This window comes from Haematobia irritans, chromosome 5, assembly GCF_050003625.1.
Source record: "Haematobia irritans isolate KBUSLIRL chromosome 5, ASM5000362v1, whole genome shotgun sequence".
Lineage (NCBI taxonomy): Eukaryota > Metazoa > Arthropoda > Insecta > Diptera > Muscidae > Haematobia > Haematobia irritans.
This window is the reverse complement of record NC_134401.1, coordinates 5,402,790-5,425,021: the sequence shown is the minus strand read 5'-3', so window position 1 is coordinate 5,425,021 and position 22,232 is coordinate 5,402,790. Positions and strand designations below refer to the sequence as shown.

General features: G+C 32.1%; 1 protein-coding gene and 2 long non-coding RNA genes across 5 annotated transcripts in view; 1 reads left to right on the top strand and 2 right to left on the bottom strand.

Moving 5' to 3' along the window:
- The window catches only part of Ip6k (Inositol hexakisphosphate kinase), a 118,095-nt gene that overhangs the window by 48,406 nt on the left and 47,457 nt on the right, over positions 1 to 22,232 (top strand). For 2 of the 3 annotated variants that reach the window (XM_075312784.1, XM_075312782.1), the window contains exon 1: positions 7,235 to 7,782. The exons of the other annotated variant lie outside the window; for it this stretch is intronic. The gene's annotated coding sequence lies outside the window, so the exon portion shown is untranslated. Of the gene's footprint in view, positions 1 to 7,234; positions 7,783 to 22,232 lie in introns of those variants that run through there. 3 annotated transcript variants of the gene reach the window in all.
- LOC142238613 (uncharacterized) lies at positions 1,255 to 4,694 on the bottom strand. The gene is made up of 3 exons (XR_012722772.1): positions 4,400 to 4,694; positions 2,893 to 3,258; positions 1,255 to 2,817 (listed from the first exon to the last, which is right to left on the bottom strand). It is a non-coding gene; the product is annotated as an uncharacterized LOC142238613 (long non-coding RNA).
- The window catches only part of LOC142241043 (uncharacterized), a 60,590-nt gene continuing 50,963 nt past the window's right edge, over positions 12,606 to 22,232 (bottom strand). Inside the window, exon 2 of the long non-coding RNA XR_012723463.1 lies at positions 12,606 to 13,734. This is a non-coding gene — a long non-coding RNA (uncharacterized LOC142241043). The remainder of the gene's footprint in view (positions 13,735 to 22,232) is intronic.

The following is a 22,232-nucleotide window of genomic DNA, read 5'->3' as shown; positions in this document are numbered from 1 at the left end:
CCTTTCTTCCAAATAAACTTCGTTACAGCGAAAAACAAATAGTAAACGTTGTTTGTCTAAAAGTTTATTTGAGAGGAAATAATTATGTTTTTGTACAAGTATACACCATTCCTCCAATGCATATTTTACATTCCATTCTCATTATGTACACGAAGGCTATATACATTTCGTCGATAAAAACATTTTACTACACGCAAAACAATAATTATTACCTCACGAACGAAATTTTAGATAAACGAATCGTTTGTTCTTTGCTGTTCTCTGGAGAAAAGTTTATTTGGAAGACGCCTTTTACAGGATGTGAAAGCAATTTAATAAAACCTAATTCAAACAAAACTATTTTTTCGAATTTTATGATTAATGCATCCCTCTAAATATCATTATGAGTTTCACATGATTAATTAGTTTTCAAAACTTTCTCTTTTGTAATAAATATAATGCAGAAACAAATATTCGTTTATTTTTTTATCTACGTTTTTTCCGGAGGAAGAATCAAACCATGGCTTTATGCATAAAGCCACTACTTTTTTTTTTAAGAAAATAACAGTTCTAAATAAAAACGAATATACAAACGACTGTGTTTTTGAAATAAAAATTTTTTATACATACATATATCCCAAAAATAAAAATTCAAAGTCAAAAAACATTTTTTGGTTATAAAAGTTTGAACTTTTCGCAGATATTAAAACGTTTCATTTCTTTGCGTGTATATATTTAAAATATTTCAATATTTTAAATGTGATTTTTTTCTTCAGATATACTCAAAAATTTTAATGACGAAGATAAATGTCTATGATGTTAATTAGATTTTAATAATTTATGTTTTCGGATTTTGTTTTCAATAAATTTTTAAATGTGTGTTTTTTTCTTCGTCCTAATGGCGCCATAAGGTATTTACGAATTTCTTTCAAATTCAAAAGAAATCAATTGATTTGGATTGAAAGGTTTTAAAGAGGAATATATTATTTGTAACTGAAATAGATTGATCGAAAGACAACAATCTCAAAAACTAATAATCAAAGGAAAAACTATTGCGTTTTAGAAAATTTTCCCAGTCATAAGATAACACAAAAACACAATAAATTTAGAATCCAAAAAAAGCATTCAATATCTTTTAACATAGCAATACTCATCATGAAGGCTCATGGGAACCTGTCAATAACACTTGGTTCGCACATCCCAAAAGTTTTAACATGGGATAGAAAAAATAAACTTTCCACAATTTCGATACATGAAAAAAAAACAAACAGAAAATGAAAATTATTTACATTTGTATAAGGAGGATTTATTAAGGAATATATGATATATAAAATTCATTAGAATATTTCATGCTTGCGGATAACGTGCTTTTGAAGAAACCAAATCGAAGCAACTGATATTATATTACAAGATATTTGATTGGAAGTAATCTGCTTATTTCATAAATTTCACAAAAACTTCCTTCTTAATGTGGAACTACCATGATGTGAGTAATTATTGTGATTACTCACATCATGGTGGTTTTATAAGTACTTAGTCTACAAAAAAAAAAGCAAACGTTGTAGGACGGTTGTTTTACACACACCCATAAAAGTAAGTGCATCATGAAAGAAGGGAGCCACCGTGATGCAATGGTTAGCATGCCCGACTTGCATACAAAAGGTCGTGGGTTCGATTCCTGCTTCGACCGAACACCAAAAAGTTTTTCAGCGGTGGATTATCCAACCTCAGTAATGATGGTGACATTTCTGAGGGTTTCAAAGCTTCTCCAAGTGGTTTCACTGCAATGTGGAACGCCGTTCTGACTCGGCTGTCATTGAGCTTAACATGGAATCGGGCAGCACTCAGTGATAAGAGAGAAGTTCACCAATGTGATAAATATCACAATGGACTGAAAAGTCTAAGTGAGCCTGATATATCAGGCTGCCACCTAACCTAACCTATCATGAAAGAATATATTCCAAGGGAATACTTTATATAAATGAGTTTATATTTTTAGCGAATCTCTTGTTACTTTATTTATACGTCATATTGGTTCAATAGTACTGCCCTGGGATCATTTTACCCTTTCTGTGGGTAGTCGATATGGATCACATCTTGTGAATCCGGTGACCATTAGTTTTAGCCCAATTCGGAGAATGTTCAAGGAGAGTAGGTTTATGATCACGCTAAATATGTTTCAAAACCATAATAATATTTTTGAATTGGGAACATGGAATATTGTTTCTCTCCAAACAGATCCTGCGATATTTTTACATTTTCCCGTGAAAAATTAACTTTAAGCTCTTGAAACATGTGGCCTTTTCGTAATCGCAGTGTTGCACTGCAACTGCTGCGCATTTGTTGCCGATCAGCTGTTGAGCTGCTTTTTTATTGCATATTCTTATTTGTGAATTAGATGACTCTTCATATGAGTCAAAGCTATGTTATTTATAGAAAAAAAGACATCTAAAGTATATAAAGCGAAATTTATGACTGCAACAAGTTTGCAGGAAAATACGAAGAATATCAAACGTTTTGGGATAGGTTTGGTTATGTGACAGCCCGATGTATCAGGCTCACTTAGACTATTCAGTTCATTGTGATACCACATTGGTGAACTTTTTGGGATACTTTGAAGTCGTCATATTTTTCGATCACTTCCGTATGAGCCGATCAACATCTAAGCACGGAAAATCCTATTCCTTATGTTGTCAGGTGAAATCAGTTATGTGTTCATTCATTTTTTTCCACAACTTTGCTCAATAATACAGATTTTTTCTCCCTGACGTAAATTCTCTCTACATGTCCAAACGTGCTCTTATGATTAATTTGGTGCTTTTGGAATCCACCTCTAACCTAAAAAATTATTAAAATATAATAAAAATTTTATAATATATAAAAATAAAAATAATTGAAAAATTTAATACTTACTCGATCTCTGTATCAGCTATTTTTATACTGGGTGTTTTTTTACTAGGTTTGCGCAACATATGTTTCAATGTTGCATCATAGACCAATTAAAGTATAGACATTTCAAGTGAATTTACAGCGCTGTAGACGGTGTATAGACGTAGAGGGCTCTTTTACGTCTGCAGTTGAATGATTTTTTTAATTTGGCTTTAATTTGTTATCTTTCCTTTGTTTTCTTGATGAAACACCAAATATTGTAAAAGCATATAAAGTTCTATACATCCACGCCTTTTTTGTAATGCAAATTGACTGATTTGTACGGTAATTCTCGTTTTCCAAAAAGAAATTGAGTCACTTGACTGTGCAATTTAGTGGAATGAATGCGCACTGCAAATAAACAAAACCATGGTGAATTATCAAAGTATGTCTTTATATTTTCTTGGTCTATGGTTGCATTTTAGAACATTTGACGCATGCAGTTGCATTTATGAATGTGATGCGTAGCAATTGCAGCGCAACACTGCGTTTCCTAAAAGGCCCATGTTTGAGATGATCATTTCTCTTCTCTGTCTGTATACGTGTGTGTGTGCAAATATCATGATTAATTTCTGCTAATAAGTGACGTTGTTGATGTTAACATTCTCTATGAAATTATTTAAGGGAAATAAAATGAGATTGGTATCTCAATTAAACTTTTAATCTAAATAAAGTAGGCCTCGCTTACTTGTCTTGTTTGATAATGGCCAACATATAAGGAGAAACTACGAATATATACTCTCTCCCCACTCTCTTGTTGGGTTGTGGAAATCTCTCTCCCCACTTCAAAGCAATGTGAAAAACAAGCATGATAATAGTAAAATCACCACTGTATTTGCCATTTGACTTTTGGGGCGTACCAGCTAAAAGAAAAGTGAGGATGATAGCGACACACTGTAGCTAACATACGTTCATCATAAACAAAAGTCAAGTGAATGAATGCCAGTTGTCAGTTACATTGTATGTTGTTGCTATTGCTTTTGTTGTTTAAATATGCAGAGATGTTTCTATGTGTTACCTACCCTTGCCACTCACACACTCTTTTTACCAAACACAATCTCTTGGCTCACTGGTTTTGTACATCTATCGGTTCACCATTTAACATAGTTAGCGTTGTGTCAGTTGGTAAAAAAAACTGTTATTTAATTCCTGTAAAGCATTTAAGGCATATAAAACATATTCCCACATATTCCCTTGTATATAAAGGGTCATGGGTTCTATGTCAGTTTCGACCAATTACCAAAAAGTTTTCAGTGGTATTTATCCCCACTCAGTAATGCTGGTGACTTTCGGAGTGTTTCAAAGCGTTCGGACTCGGCTTGTCATTGAGCTAAACAAAGATTCGGATAGCACTCATAGTTAAGATAGAAGTTCACCACCTGTGGTATCACAATGACCTGAATTAGTTAGCCGGAAATAACGGGCTGCCTCTGTACCTAACCTAGCCTATATCAGGTTTTAATGTTCACGTAATTAGTATACCATGACTTACTCAAGTGTTTAAATGTATAAATTTTCCATGCTGCGTTCATCACAATTTTTTTTTCAAAAGATTCTGTATTACCCTCCATATATAAGGTGCACCTAAAAGAAAACAGCTGCACAATTTTTCCCCATAATTATAGCGATTGTATTTTAATTCGTTTTTCATGTTCTTCTCACTTGGCAAATATTTTCTTCAATCACATTAACGAACAAGATGTCATTGTATTTAGCTAATTTATTTTTACAAAAATACAAATCATTTGTCTAATATACGAGAGGGGCGTATCTGTTTTGTCTTTATTTTGTTCATTCGTTTCAATACCAAACAAATATCGCAAACGATCTCTTATAGCAAAAGAGTTTTATCGTGAACTGAGTGAGAGTGAAATGGTTGCAATGAAATGCACTTCTCTAAGCATTTAGCATTGCAGTTTAATCGTGGAAAGTCGTGAATGTAAAGGTTGAATAGAATCACAAGCAAAATTTTTGAATTTAAAAATAAAAACGGAGAGAAAATCAATTCGCAAAACCAGGAAAAATAAATAATTTTCTAAAGGAATTTTCTATTTTCAAATATCAAAAGAATTTACAATAAAAAGAGAATCAAATAAAAACGCATACATAATTAATAAATAATTTACATTTATCACCTAATTAATTTGTAACGCAATTTGATGCAGCGCAGCGTCAATAGCTACAACAAAGCCACAACAAATTGTCTTTTGAAAAGGCCAGATAAACATATTTTGGAATATTCAATTAGTTTTCGAACAGCCAATGCAGTGCGTAGTTGTTATTTTCTCAATTCTTGTGATAGCATCAAAATTCGCCTTGAAAAGTTGTGTTCGTGATATATAGTAGATAAAACGGAAGAGATCCCATTATAACAAAAGAAAAGTAACGGAAAATTTTTAAAGCAAGTAATAAAAAAACTTGTAAAAAATTTCGTCCCCCAACAGAGCTGTAGAAAGCTTTGGGTAAACGTTAACAGAAATGAACTAAAATCATTCACCGAAAGCAACCCTAGGTTATCCAATACTTCCATTGGAAAGGGACAGAGATTCAAGGATAATAAAAACGTAACGGAAATGGTTTTAAAACAAATAATACAAGATTTGTAAATTTAAAATATCTGAGTTAAAAACATTCACCGAAAGCTGCTTAAGGTTCTGCAATATTGCCTTTGAACACCTGGAAAGATTCAATGATAATAAAAATATTGCTGGCGATTATTCTCAGTTTTGTAAAAACCTTGTCCTAAACAGTTTTGGGTTACATTACAATATAGACTTTAAATAAGTTTTGCTTAATATATGTTAATACCTAAAGTGAATGGAAAAGCTTGACAATTTCAAAGAATAATGCCTGTAATTGTTAAATTAATGAGCACAACAAAATGAAGAAGATAATATAATAAAAAAAAAAAAACGAAACATACAAAAAAGCTTTATATGAATATTAACAACCTGAAGAAGCCTGAAGAAACAACAAACTAATTTAAAATCAATATGAAATTATGAAACGTTTTTCGTAGCTAAGAACAACTTTGAACTATTAACATAATTCAAATCGGTTTTTGGAAGCTTTGTAATCATCTGAAAAGAAATAAAACTTAAATAAAAAATAAGAAATAAATTAATTAAAATTATCAGCTGAAACTAATTGCGCTAAAAAGAGTATACAATTTTTAAAACTTTTTGCTAACTCAAGTTTTGTAAAAATTACTTTCATTCCGGAAACTGAGATACAAAAAATCTGTTCTGGAAATGTGTATCAATATAGATTTTCAAAACTTCCAAGTCAACATTTAAAATGTCCCTAATAGAATATTTTAATATCGAGTGTAAAACCGAAAGCTTTTTGGATAATCAATAAAAAGGATCAGAAAAGCATTAAAATTTTGTAAAACAAAACTATCTAAACTATTACATGAAATGGGCTTTACAAAGCTTGTGAACAGTTAAAATAATCTGCTAAAGAATATATTGATTTTTTCTCTATCAAAAAGATCTGCAACATTTTTAAAGCTTTTGTAAGAAGAAATCGATATATCCACGTTTATCCACGATCAACTGCAGTTTTCAAAAGCACTGAAATAAAATGCAGATTTGAAAAAGAAAATATATAATAAAATTTGAAATTAAGTGAAACGGTGTTTGAAAACATATAACTCTTTATAAAAATCTTCAAAGTGATTTTAGAGAACAAGACCAGCTTTCTAAAGCTTCTTGGTTTTCTTAACTGGCGTTAATGGCAAAATCATAAAGATTTAGAGCTTTAAAAACCAGCCGCCTTCTATTGGCGTAAAAGCACACAACATAAAGTAAAGCAAAAATCATTAAAAAACATACACAAAAATTATTGAAAATAAATTAAATTATACAATTGAACAAATGGATTTTAAAGCTTTTGTGGTGTAGAAGCTTAAAACGAAGCATTAAGTAGTACCTAATAGGTAAATACTAAAATTATTCACAATAAAAACATACACTAAGATTTCTGATGCTTACAAATTTATGTGTTGAGATAAAGCTCCCAAAGATAAACGAAAAACTAAAAATATTAAAACCTGTGTTTCGATGTAGTGATTTTGATGTGAAAAAAATAATGTGATTAATAAGTACATACGTAAAGTGTTTTGACATCGAAAAATGTGTATTTGCTTAAAAAGCTTTACAGCTCAATATAAAAGTTGTTAACAAACAAGTACATGAGATTTTATCATATTTCAATATATTATAAAATAAAATTAAAAAACTTTTAAAGCTTTACGATTGTAAAAAATTGACACAAATCCGAAAATAAGGCTTAATTAGTACCGGTGAGAAGTGAAATAATTTGTAGAAAAAAAAAATAAAGATTAAATAGCAATGCAATATTGCCAATAAAGATACTTTAAAAAAAGCTTTTAAAGCACTTCATATTAAAAATTATATGAAATATAAACTTTAAAGCTAAGAATCGGAAGATAACCCCCTAAATCATATGGTAAACATATCAATTTTTTTCACGTTATACTAAATAAATGGATCACCCCAAAATAAAAATCAAAACGTTTAACTAAAGAAATGCGTAAGGCAACAATTAAATCGAATTTTATAAAAGTTATACATATATAACTTGGCTTAAACGACATCATCATTGCTCCCGCCAATCGAGAAGTTATTATAATTTAAAATCCTTAAAAGAAATAATCACAAAAATATCTTTAATAACAAACGAAAAACAAAAGAACAAAAAGGTTTATTTACTTCCTGTTCATATTATTAATCAATAAATATACTATTGTGAAAAAAAGTAATTTGTGTATTGTTAACAGAAGCCCACTCAAGGGGGTTTTATTTTATAATCAACTTCACTGGAAAGATAATCAAGCTGTTGAAATATCAGGTAAATTTTCAGAATGAAACTCAGTCATATTTATTCAATTCTAGACTTTTTGTTATTGGAGATTTTTGAGCACATGTTACACAATGTTAACCTCTGGACACTAAATACGTTCATAGTAGAGACATGGGCAACTTCCATAAGTTCCTATCAATGAGAGTAATATATTTTTTATAAAGAACGAAATAGGGTAAAAGTTGATATTTTGTTGAGGCGTAGAGAAGAATGAGCAGAATTGAGCCATACAACCATTTTATCGGCCTCAGTGTATCTCATTGTTAGGTTATTGTCCGTGTCGTTCTTAAGAAGAGCCGTTAAGGCACATCCATACTCCCCGAAGACCGCTATCACGTAAAGGGAGATACGGTCAAAATTTGGTCAAGGGAAAACGCGTGTAAATCGGTGAAATCGTTTATTTAAAAAATCAAATTAAATTTCTTTTTCAAGTTCAATTAGTATAAAATTCAGGAAAAATATTCAGTTAGGCTTTCGCTTTTCCAAATCCGAATTGCCGGGCCTCACGCTTGACACCTGCCATCAGATTTTGTACAGCCACCTTGTCCACCTTCTTCGCCGCAGAAAGCCAGTTTGCCTTGAACTGCTGCTCGTCCTTTGCAGTTTTTTTGGTCTTCTTTAGGTTCCGCTTGACAATAGCCTAGTATTTCTCAATTGGGCGGAGCTCTGGCGTGTTGGGAGGGTTCTTGTCCTTGGGAACCTGCACGTTGTTGGCGGCGTACCACTCCATGGCCTTTTTACCGTAATGGCAAGATGCCAAATCCGGCCAAAACAGTACGGAACAACCGTGTTTCTTCAGGAAAGGCAGCAGACGTTTATTCAAACACTCTTTCACGTAAATTTCTTGGTTGACAGTCCCGGAAGCTATGAAAATGCTGCTTTTCAAGCCACTGGTACAGATGGCTTACCAAACCAGATATTTCTTTGCGAACTTTGACAGTTTTATGTGCTTGAAAATATCTGCTACCTTTCCCCTTCCTTTTGCCGTATAAAACTCCTGTCCCGGAAGCTGCTTGTAGTCGGCTTTGACGTAGGATTCGTCGTCCTAGTCATTTTGCCAGCTTTGCGTGCGAGTAGCTCGGATTTTCGCGATGCGCGAGCAAAATTTTGATACGCTGCTCTTCTTGCTTGGACGGCAATTTGGCAACTGAAGAGTGAATTCCAAAATCAAAATAGGAGCAACATTCTGCTCACACACACACCTTCAAAATGAGGGGTGTTCAGGTTTTTTAAATGCAAAATTGAAAGAAATACGTCAAATTTTGACCGTATCACCCTTTAGGATAAATTAACAAAAATCCATTATGTCGTATTGAAGGACCGTCGATGCAAGGAAAATATCGCTTAAACCATGGTTGTTGGCACGTCGATTTCGGGACATTTGACGAAATATTGATCCGCTGGTATACAAAGGAGACCATGGAACAGTAGAAACAGCTAATTTCATCCAGTGAATGTATTATGAATACCACTGGTTTTGAACTCGGTGTCCAAAATATATTTTCCTGATTTTGGCTCGTGAACTACTTTTTTTTTACAAAGAAGAAGTCATTCACAGCGCACCATATTTCTGATATCCATCATCTGTGGGTGATGACATGATAAGTAGATCATTCAACATTTATTTTCGAAATACAAATTATGTATCAATTTAACTTAGCTACATTTGTACTCTATATATTTAGATAATGTCGACTAAAGAATTTCTTTAAATAAAATTTTGATTTATAACATACTTAAAAAATTGTCCATTAATATCTAGGTATTTAAAAGACAAACGAATCTTTATCCGAAAAAACGCCTAGCTTTTTGTCATCTGTCCTTAATGACAATGCCAAGTGGAAGCACTCATATCATACCACTTTGAAAAAGAGCATTGACCCATACAATATGGGTAATCCAGCTATTCATTCTCACCTGTGAGTCATATAGGCGATCTATTAAGAGAAGTCCGTCTATTGATGGACAGCGTATTTACAAAAGTAAAGCGATTAAGTAATAACCTCCCATGACCCCTATGAGGGTCCACTGGCATTCCACTGGCAGATTGTTTATGATAAATAAATATTACAACAAATTATGAAAAAAAACAACAAATGCCAACGAACAAAGAATTGTTTATGTTGGCTTCGAGATTGAAACAATGTCTTTCATTATTTTGCAAGAGCTACAATGTCTTTAAATCCATATCTTAAGAATTTGGTCATATTTCATTTTTGTTTATTTGATTTTCAAAATCTCGTTTTTTTTTGTTTTGAAAAAGAAAACAAAATCGATATAAGTCGTTACTATGTTCATCAAAGCCCTTGAAGCACGTGTTTCGAAACATTTATTCTTTACACGTGGCCAATAATGGTAACTCGTTTTAGCCCCTTAACTGTTTATTGATTGTCTATGATTGTGTATTTTTTATGGGATATGTAAATATTCATTATTGCAAAGAGATTAATGGCAATTTACATATTTTGTCTGTAAAAATGTCTTCTAATTGAAGTATTGAGGTCTGAATAACCAGTTTATTTTGCCGTGGTTTTTGTTTTGTTTTTAGATTTGTGGTAATAAATATACAAAGTCTTTGTATATAAATTATAGTTATTACTATTTTCATATATACCTATGAACCAAAATTTACAAAGGAGACAATGTTTAATAAATAAAGATCCAAAATCTGTTATCTGTTAGTTAGTGATATTTATTCGGATATTCGAATAATGAGTCGTTTCTTATCAATAAATAAACTTTCAAAGAACCAATACATTTTTAAATTAAGACTTGATGCACTTGGTATGCCACCAAAAATTTTATTCCTCCAAGTAACAATTGAACACCTCCTTCGTCAGTCGAAATCGTCCATTGAGCCTACAAAAAGGTGACTTTCTAACAGTGCACACCATTTCAAACTACAATTAGTCTATATTTTCTTTCGCTGACTTTTGAGTGTAGACGTTTCCCTTGTTATAACTTATAATAGAAAGTATTAAATCCACATCCTTCAAAATAGGCTCGAAAAGAACCTGATTGCAATAGGGGAGCCCGAATGTTTGTAAAAGGCTGAAATACTAAGCGGCTTCAATTATTTTCCTCACGTAACGTGCTGTCGTATAAGTAATATTTTTTAAGGGTATTCCAATTAATATTCGTTATACGCCGTGCTGGTCATTTGTCATAAATTCAGGAATGTTTTCAAAACATCGATTGCATTTACATAAATTTCTTTGCATTTATTTATTTAAAAATTTAAAATATATCTCACAATGAAATTTACAGTTCTCATCTATGGTTGTGCTATTGCCAGAATTTCTCTCAAATCATTTCATTTATAACGAATGTGACCAACAAGAGACCAATATGGGAAACACAAAAGAGATTAACAACTAATTACGAAATATATACGTCAAGATGTTGACCACTGTTTTTGCATGCAATTTAAATTTAATGCTTGAAAATTTCTAATTTATTGCATCACGCTTCAAAAGATTTAATTCTTTTTTTCTTCGATTATTTTTAGGAAATTCACAAATTTTTTCTAAGCAAATTCATCTTCCCCGGCAGCAGTTGATATTTTTCAACAAAATTAAATGATACCAAAAACAGAGAGTAAATACACACACCCACATTCGCATTATCTCTGTTATATAGCCAAGCTGTAGGTGAATACATGTACATATGTGTATACATTGTCGCACGTTTGTACATACATACATATGTATATGCATTTATGGTGTTGCGAAGACAGCATGCAAATGCCATTGTCACGGTCAATAAGTGAATGTTTTATTTTGTACTCTCCTCTCCTCTCTAAACGCTCTTTCATCTTCCTTCGCTTGGTCTAGTAGTTTCTTTCATGCGGCTTTGTTAGACAAAAACTACAGTGATTTTTCTTCGACACTTGCTATTGTTGATGGATATTTTTTAGTGTTGCCAATTCGTTGACGCCGAGGAAATTGGGTAAAGGTTAAAAGAAATATTACCGCATTACACAAGAAAAATTGCCTTGATATTGAAAGGTGAATGTATTTTATTTTAATTTTATTTTTCTGGGGTTGCTGACTTTATACAGAATCTGTTTAGGTAAATATACAATCAGGGGATATTTCTTTTATACTTTTACTATTAATATATATTCTATTTAAGAAAGAGAAAATCGAAAATTTTCTTTGGACAGTGGGCCAAGTTGAATGTATGTTGAAAGCTAAATATATTAAATAAATAAATAAATTCAAATTAAATAGAATAAACAATTTTACTGAAATGATCCATAAAAGTAATACTAAAGAAATACAATTTTATAACAATATCACATAATTGCTAATGTATTTCCAAAGTGTTCACAATATTTTATTTATGAAAAAAATTATTAAAAAGAATACACTAAAAAAACTGTGAACATTTTGGTTAATTTTAGAAAAATACAATATTTTTAGAAAATTTTAACTAAACAGTATTACAAACGCTGACATCACACCGATATCTCAAATATAAGTAAATATTTTTCGACAAAGTCAAGAAGATTTAGTAGACATAATTAATTGTTTTCACTTGTTAAAGAAAATTTTAAAGCTTGAAGGAAAAAATTGAAATTCAAAATTGCAAGAATGTCTTTAGTGCAATACGAATTTCAAGATGGGCGCATTATTGGTAAAATTTACAAATTTTAAGAAATTTTGAACTATTTTATGGGAGACACGAATTTAGTTAATCTGTATAATCTTTTCCTCCGTTTTAGTTAATTTAACTAACTAACTACTTCAAAAAAAATCATGGAAACTTTATTAAAACTCAGTAATTCCGTGGACTAAAAGAGAATTAAGTCGGATTTAGTGAAATATTTATTTATTTACTCAGCTAAAAGCAGCAGGAACTTTACAAAATATACTTTGAATTATTAATCAAATGTAATGTAATGGGCCAGAAGGGACCCTTTAGGCCAGTAAGGACCACAGCGAGTCAGTAGGGACCCCAAAGTTTAGGTGTTAAAACTCAGTAATTCCGTGGACTAAAAGAGAATTAAGTCGGATTTAGTGAAATATTTATTTATTTACTCAGCTAAAAGCAGCAGGAACTTTACAAAATATACTTTGAATTATTAATCAAATGTAATGTAATGGGCCAGAAGGGACCCTTTAGGCCAGTAAGGACCACAGCGAGTCAGTAGGGACCCCAAAGTTTAGGTGTTAAAACTCAGTAATTCCGTGGACTAAAAGAGAATTAAGTCGGATTTAGTGAAATATTTATTTATTTACTCAGCTAAAAGCAGCCGGAACTTTACAAAATATACTTTGAATTATTATTCAAATGTAATGTAATGGGCCAGAAGGGACCCTTTAGGCCAGTAAGGACCACAGCAAGTCAGTAGGGACCCCAAAGTTTAGGTGTTCGAGATGCTGGTCAGTAAGGACCATGTTGAGTCAATAAGGGCATGAAAAAATTTTTATTTTGTAAACTAGTGTTATCTATGGAAAGAAAATGTTCACAAAAAGAAGTCAATATTTGTGCGTGCCAAAAATATTATACCCTGGTCACATAGTGATGTAAAAAAATGGACAGACATTTCTTTTTCATCTGCTAGAACTGAAAAACCTAATATAAAATATCGACACATTCATTTTTACCACAAAACCCAATTTAAATTGAATAACATATTCCACTTAGTTCATATGAACTTGTTCCTAAAAACATTTGAAAGGGCTTTGTGTTTAAATACTAATTGTAATTTCACATAATTGCCAAGTAGCATGATAGGGGCTTCCACATTGATGTAGTAGTAAATTTGTATTGGTTTCTTTGTTGGTTATTTGTGTAATGTTGTTTTTTTAGGTGATTAGTGGAAAAAATTATTTCTTGATTGCTTTGTTTATGCGGGCCTCCATAATATTTGAAAATTGTGACATATTTGGTTGTAATATTTGAGTATAGTTTTTTGTGGAACACGTTTACAATCTGAAAAAAAAATAAATGTTTAATTTAAATGAATTTCAACATTCAACTTGTATTTTTATTCAATTTTAATAAATTAGTGTAAGTTAATTTTACTCAATTTATTTACATTTTTATTCTAATGTTAATTTAAATAATTAATTTACTTAAGTGTGGTTCCGAAGCTGAGCAACAGGGAAGATTAAAAAATAAAAGACGGGTATTACGATCTTGAGGTAACGCTCATCGTTTGGTTTATAAAAAAGAATAGAACGATTTCAATTGGTTCAACTAGGCAAGACAGTTATATACACTCATAGATAAAATCATGCACGGCGTGCTCATTTCAAAACGATTCGTTCATGAAAGTGAATCAAAACACATGTGGTATCAAACGGAGAACAGGCGACAAAGATAAAATGACACCATGTGTTGTCAAAACAACAACCAGCGTTCATGATCTGAAAACGTTATGGTTACGATTTTATAAACAAAATTAAAAAAATATATATATCCGCTACCGTGACTCAAACCTGTGTTTTCTGCACCATACGCATTAACAATCACCTTAGCACATTGCACCACCGAGGGAGTTGCCATAATAACGTCTAACGATTAGGTTAGGTTAGGTTAGGTGGCAGCCCGATGTATCAGGCTCACTTAGACTATTCAGTCCATTGTGATACCACATTGGTGAACTTCTCTCTTATCACTGAGTGCTGCCCGATTCCATGTTAAGCTCAATGACAAGGGACCTCCTTTTTATAGCCGAGTCCGAACGGCGTTCCATATTGCAGTGAAACCACTTAGAGAAGTTTTGAGACCCTCAGAAATGTCACCAGCATTACTGAGGTGGGATAATCCACCGCTGAAAAACTTTTTGGTGTTCGGTCGAAGCAGGAATCGAACCCACTACCTTGTGTATGCAAGGCGGGCATGCTAACCATTGCACCACGGTGGCTCCCGTCTAACGATTATTTTAAGACTTTTCATGGCCGTTTCAGTTTGTCACCGTCCGTTCACGACTATGGAACGTAATTTTTATACCCTCCACCATAGGATGGGGGTATATTAACTTTGTCATTCCGTTTGTAACACATCGAAATATTGCTCCAAGACCCCATACACTCAAAAAAAAGTGAACTCACTATTTCACTAAAGCCAATTTAACTATATTTTAGTTCATGAAATTATTATATTTGGAGAAAGTTTCGTTTATTCTAATAATTTTTTGCGTACGTTAGTTAAATGAACTAAAAGACGGGAAAAAATTATACACAAATGAAGTAAAAAGTTTTACTAAATTCGTACTTCTCAAAAAATAGTTCATTATTTCTTTAAATTTGTAAATTTTACTACAACAGCGTCCATCATGAACTTCGTATGTCACTAAAGACATTCTTGCAATTTTGAACTCCAATTTTTTCCTTCAAACTACAAAATTTTCTTTAAAAAGTGAAAAAAAATTATTTATGTCTAATAAATTTTCTTGAATTTGTCGAAAAATATTTACTTATTTTTGTGATATCGGCATGATGCCAGCGCTTGTAATACTGTTTAGTTAAAAATTTCTACAACTATTCAAAATTTTCTAAAATTAATCAAAAGTTTTCTTCCTGGTGGGTTCACTGTTTTTTCAGTGTAAAGTATATATATTCTAAGCATGTTCGTCCGTCCGTCTGTTGAAATCACGCTAACTTCCGAACGAAACAAGCTATCGACTTGAAACTTGGCACAAGTAGTTGTAGTTGTTATTGATGTAGGTCGGATGGTATTGAAAATGGGCCATATCGGTCCACTTTTACGTATAGCCCCCATATAAAGGGACACTCAGATTTGGCTTGTGGAGCCTCTAACAGAAGCATATTTCATCCGATCTAGCTGAAATTTTGTACATGGTGTTGGTATATGGTCTCTAACAACCATGCAAAAATTGGTCCACATCGGTCCTTAATTATATATAGCCCCCATATAAACCGATCCCCAGATTTGGCTTGCGGAGCCTCAAAGAGAAGCAAATTTCATCCGATCCGGCTGAAATTTGGTACATTGTGTTGGTATAAGATCTTTAACAACCGTGCCAGAATTGGTCCATATCGGTCCATAATTATATATAGCTCCCATATAAAACGTTGTCCAGATTTGACCTCCGGAGCCTCTTGGAGGAGCAAAATTCATCCGATCCGGTTCAAATTTGGAACGTGGTGTTAGTATATGGCCGCTAACAACCATACCAAAATCCAATCACACAAAAATTGGTCCATATCGGTTCATAATCATGGTTGCCACTCGAGCCAAAAAAAAAATCTACCAAAATTTTATTTCTATAGAAAATTTTGTTAAAATTTTATTCGGTTCGTAATCAAATTTTCATTATTGTCAAAATTTTATTTCTATAGAAAATTTTGTTCAAATTTTATTCGGTTCATAATTATGGTTGCCACTCGAGCCAAAAATAATCTACCAAAATTTTATTTCTATAGAAAATTTTGTCAAAATTTTAGTATATAGAACATTATATTTATAGAACAAAAACCAACAATAACAAAACAAAACGAATGAAAGGAAAATTTTATTTCTATAGAAAATTTTGTTAAAATTTTATTTCTGTAGAAATTTTTGTCAAAATTTTCTTTCTATAGAAAATTTTGTCAAAATTTTTATTTCTATAGAAAATTTTGTGAACATTTTATTTCTATAGAAAATTTTGTTAAAATTTTATTTCTGTAAGTTCGGCCTGACTTGTTTCAATTAGTGTAGATACTCATAAAAGTGCTAAGTCACAATAATGTAATTCGACTAATTAGTAATGAGTTTTCGCAATGATTTTAAAACTAAAGACAATTTCAAATTCAAATAAATTCATTTAAGCATAATAAAGTAATGATATGTTTTAACCCTTTTTTGGCTTATTGTTAATGAAGTTTATAAAAATGCATTTTATTGCTCTCCAATAAAGAAAAATTGTATAGCTTATTTAGATAAAATCCTCTACTTTAAAATAACATCGATAAATAAATCGAAACTAAGTGGGAAAAAAAAGAGTTTGGTGTCGTTTTCGAATGTCCTCCTCAGTGGACATCAGTAGTCAACGGGTTAAAAAATAGGTCTTAATTGAATTTTAATGTAATGCCTCAATATCTCTTTAGGATTCACTTATTAATGGTATACAGTAATTTACAATTGTATACAAACTAAAAGTGAACGTTCCACCCTAATGTGAACCTAATAAATTTTACAATGGATATTCGCTTATATATATACCTAAACTGATTGTTATTGTCACGCGCGTATGTATTTTTTTATTTTATTATTCAAAAGAATGTAAAAGCGATAGAAAAAAGGCTCGTGATATATCAAGGTTAGTATTTAACAACAAGAATATTGTCCGGGTAAAGAGATTTAAACTTCACAACGTAGAAATTTGTAAAATAGAAAACACCATAGTGTAAACGCCAAAACATCATTATAATAGATTTGGATTTAAATTCTAGTGGCATATATCAAGGTTGGTCGTTTACCCACAATAGGGCATGGGCCAAAAAATCATGACGGAAATAAGTTTACAATAGAATTTCCTAAAAAAATTTAGAACTTTTTGAAAAAAAAAAACTATATTATCATTTGTATCATCATGTTACAGCAAAAAACAATTATCACCAATTTGCTCATTCATTGTAATGGGATATTACGTTGATAAAGTGCCAAAAAAAAAATATTTACACTTCACACTCTTTGAGTATTGAAAGCCGATAATAAAAGTGAAGCATTGTGGATATCATCAGTAGAGGAAGCTTTTGTGAAACCAATTTATAAATTAGCAAAATATAAGGGCTTTATGACATTGAACTTACGTGTCTTAATTTCATTAAGTTTTTATTTCGAAATGTAGTAGCAATTGTTATTATCATTTTCAATTGGTTAATTAATGCTAAGACTAAATGAATTAAAATGATATATTTCTCAAAAGACAAATGATTGGGAACATAATGTAGCCCTTGACTTTGATAAAGTTCACAAAAAAATTATTTTTAATATTTGGGAAATTGGTCATTGGTCCATGGGTACCACGACTTGCTGCTTACTGTATGTTATAGACATTGTCTATGTATTTTCCTGCTTTTTTGTTTTAAGATTCGTCGTAATATCGATTACTGGTGCAATGATATGGAAATTCCTGAATTGTCAATATATCTTAGGATATGCTCTTAAGCAACAAAGCCCACATGGAAATACGTCAATAAAGAAAATGACAAAATAAAGGGTGATACGGTCAAAATTTGGTCAAGGGAAAACGCGTGTAAATCGGTGAAATCGTTTATTTAAAAAATCAAATTAAATTTCTTTTTCAAGTTCAATTAGTATAAAATTCAGGAAAGATATTCAATTAGGCTTTCGCTTTTCGAAATCGGAATTGCCGGGCCTCACGATTGACACCTGCCATCAGATTTTTTACAGCCACCTTGTCCACCTTCTTCGCCGCAGAAAGCCAGTTTGCCTTGAACTGCTGCTCGTCCTTAGCAGTTTTTTTGGTCTTCTTTAGGTTCCGCTTGACAATAGCCCAGTATTTCTCAATTGGGCGGAGCTCTGGCGTGTTGGAAGGGTTCTTGTCCTTGGGAACCACCTGCACGTTGTTGGCGGCGTACCACTCCATGGCCTTTTTACCGTAATGGCAAGATGCCAAATCCGGCCAAAACAGTACGGAACAACCGTGTTTCTTCAGGAAAGGCAGCAGACGCTTATTCAAACACTCTCGTAAATTTCTTGGTTGACAGTCCCGGAAGCTATGAAAATGCTGCTTTTCAAACCACAGGTACAGATGGCTTGCCAAACCAGATATTTCTTTGCGAACTTTGACAGTTTTATGTGCTTGAAAATATCTGCTACCTTTCCCCTTCCTTTTGCCGTATGAAATTCCTGTCCCGGAAGCTGCTTGTAGTCGGCTTTGACGTAGGTTTCGTCGTCCATTACCACGCAGTCAAACTTCGTCAGCATCGTCGTGTACAGCCTCCGGGATCGCGCTTTGGCCGTCGTATTTTGTTTATCATCGCGATTTGGAGTCACTACCTTCTTGAAAGTCGACAGTCCGGCTCGTTTTTTGGCTCGATGCACGGTTGTAGACGATACACCCAGCTTATTTTCGGCATCTCGGAGAGAGAGGTTAGGGTTTCGCTTGAAACTAGCGGCAACTCTCTTTGTCGTCTCAGCGGCTTCCGGTTTTCGATTTCCTCCCGATCCAGACTTCCTGGCTTTCGAAAAACGTTCCCCAAACACTTTAATTACATTTGTAACGGTTGATTTGGCAACTTTTAGCGATTTTGCCAGCTTTGCGTGCGAGTAGCTCGGATTTTCGCGATGCTCGAGCAAAATTTTGATACGCTGCTCTTCTTGCTTGGACGACATTTTGACAACTGAAGAGTGAATTCCAAAATCAAAATAGGAGCAACATTCTACACACACACACCTTCAAAATGAGGGGTGTTCAGGTTTTTTAAATGCAAAATTGAAAAAAATACGTCAAGTTCATATTGACCAAATTTTGACCGTATCACCCTTTATGATATATTTAAAAGAAATCGGGAAATATGTGTAATGGAGCTTGCAGCCTACAATTACGTTTCATGTGAAAAATTTAATTATCGTGAGAAATATTAGTCACTTAAAAAAAACAAAGCAGAATCTGGTCTTGGAAATACACAGTCTCACATAAGTTTACATACCCTTGACGTTTTTACCTATAACTAAACATATTTCTTGTTGTTGTTTATAATCCAGACTAAAAAAATCTTCTTGAAAATTGACAAATACTTTGTTATTCAAATTAATTTACAAAATCTAAAGCATATATATGCATATTTTATTATATTTTATTAATTAAAGGAAATACATTTTCTTAAACCGTATGTTAACTTGTGTAAGACTGTGTATATACAAAATGTTTATTAAATATATAGTAATAATATGTTCGTGAATTATTTTTGTTTAATTAATTAGTTACCAAAGTTCTATTTTATTTGATCGTATCCAAGATCAAATCTTTATAAAAAAGTTAAACTACAATGAAAGAAAATATAGGTTCAAATTTGAACTAAACTTGTCAAATTGAAGAAAATTTCTTAAAAATAATAATTTCCTTTTCGGTTGTTTAACCCTTTCAGTACCGAAATAAACCTAATATTAAAAACTTTATTATTGCTTCTGTTTTTACTTGTACTAACAGCATGTAGAACAAAATTTGTCATTTTGAGAACCTACCTCAATTACTTCAAGAGCTATATGGGCTTGTTCTGAAAACTTGATTCTTGAATTGTGACCAAATGGCCTTACCAAAATAACATTTTTTGGCACATAATACCTTTTACAGTGTGAGAAAAAATTCAAAAAAGAACCCGTAAAAGTATCAGCTATAGTTTTTGAATAAATATCCATTTACTAGGTTAGGTTAGGTTATGTGGCAGCCCGATGTATCAGGCTCACTTAGACTATTCAGTCCATTGTGATACCACAGTGGTGAACTTCTCTCTTATCACTGAGTGCTGCCCGATTCCATGTTAAGCTCAATGACAAGGGACCTCCTTTTTATAGCCGAGTCCGAACGGCGTTCCACATTCTAGTGAAACCACTTAGAGAAGCTTTGAAACCCTCAGAAATGTCACCAGCATTACTGAGGTGGTCACCAGCATTTGGCGTTCGGTCGTAGCAGGAATCGAACCCACGACCTTGTGTATGCAAGGCGGGCATGCTAACCATTGCACCACGGTGGCTCCCATCCATTTACTAGAAACATACAGTAGAAAAATTGTCTCAAATTTTCGTATTTTTCGTTTATTTATATAAACATCTATTTTAGTTCTCACCAATATGGAAAATATTTATAGCTTATTTAGATTAGAACCTCTACTTTAAAATAACATCGTGTAATAAATCTAAACTAAGTAGGATAATAGAATTTGGTGTCTTTTTCGAATGTCCTTCTATGTGGACATCGGTAGTGAAAGGGTTAAGAAAATTTTATATTTTGTAGAAAAAATTTGAGTTATCTGAAATTCCAAACAGACACAATTTATGAAAAATTTACTCATTTTAGAAACTTATGAATGCAATAAAAGTATACTTCACCTATTGTAGAAAAATACAAAATATGTATTTTCAAATGTAGTAAATAAATATTTTTATATATATTTTATAATAATGTTTCTACAAATGCCTCTAATGAGATGTATAAACATAATAAAATAAAAAGAGACACGTATAAAAAAACTCCCAAAACTCTAATTCAATTCCACTCAATACAAAAAAAAAAAAATATTTTAAAATAAAAAATAATTCCTTTTTTCGTAATAAGATTTATTATCTATAGTGGCGAAGATAGTATTCAGTACACAATTAAATCACAAGACCAATTCAATATGCGTCGAATATAGTCGATATTTTCTCTAAAGATTTTTTCCATTACGAGTATTTCCATCAATGGAAATTTTTCGAATGTCCTTGAATGTCAGTCAACGCTATTCACCATAAACATCGATTGTCACCACTAGTCAATGCTTTTATCGTCGGCTAAGGACTTTTCAGGAAATGTCAATTTGTGTAACACATCTTGAGATGGATGGAATATTTATTCGTTGTGCCAGTTCGTTTACTTTATTCATTTTGTTTAACGCTTCATGTCCTTTAGTTTATAGAAACGTTGAAGTAGACAAATGAAACGTGTCACACAGCTAGGAATGGTTAGATAAAAGTTTCCTTGAGCACCAAATCGATTTTACATTATTGTAGTGACATAAATATTACTGTTAAAACCGGACAGGCTAAGAGCTATCCGGGAATATGTCCATAATATATACATATACCCAGCAAAAAAATTAGAAGTTCTTCTAAAGGCACAACTTTAAAAGCACTTCCAAAAATGTCCTCCCAAAGAAGTTCTTTATTTTAGCTGCACAGGAAGTTCTTTTGAGTTTGGTTTCAAATAGGTTAAAAATATATTAAGAAATAATAAAATGGTAAAAATTATTTACATTTTGCCGAAAAAATCCATTCTAGAAAAATTGCGAATTTTTTTAAATATTTGATGTCAAATGTTCCACAGAAGCGCAAGAATGCATTAAAACTCATAAAAAAAATTAAAAAATATTTATTTGTCAAAATATCACAAAATTTCTTAAATCACATCCAAAACACTGAATTCGCATCATACCTTAAGAAGTGGTGCAAATTCAGTGTAACGGCTGTTAAAATGGTGGACATCCGTCCTATGACAAGCCCATGTTAAATTAATCGCTTCTGCGCCAATTTTGCACCACTTCCGTATCCAAAAAGAATATGTAAATAAACATCTGAAGCGATATGATTCATATAGATTACCTTGAAGTAAATATGAAGATAATCGCTTGAGAAGAGGCCATAGGACGATATATATAGCGATAAAAGATTTCTTTTCTACCAAATGTCCAAAAGATGGGATTAAAAACTAATATAAGGATAATAAATTTTTTTAGTTAACTTTCAAAACAAAACTT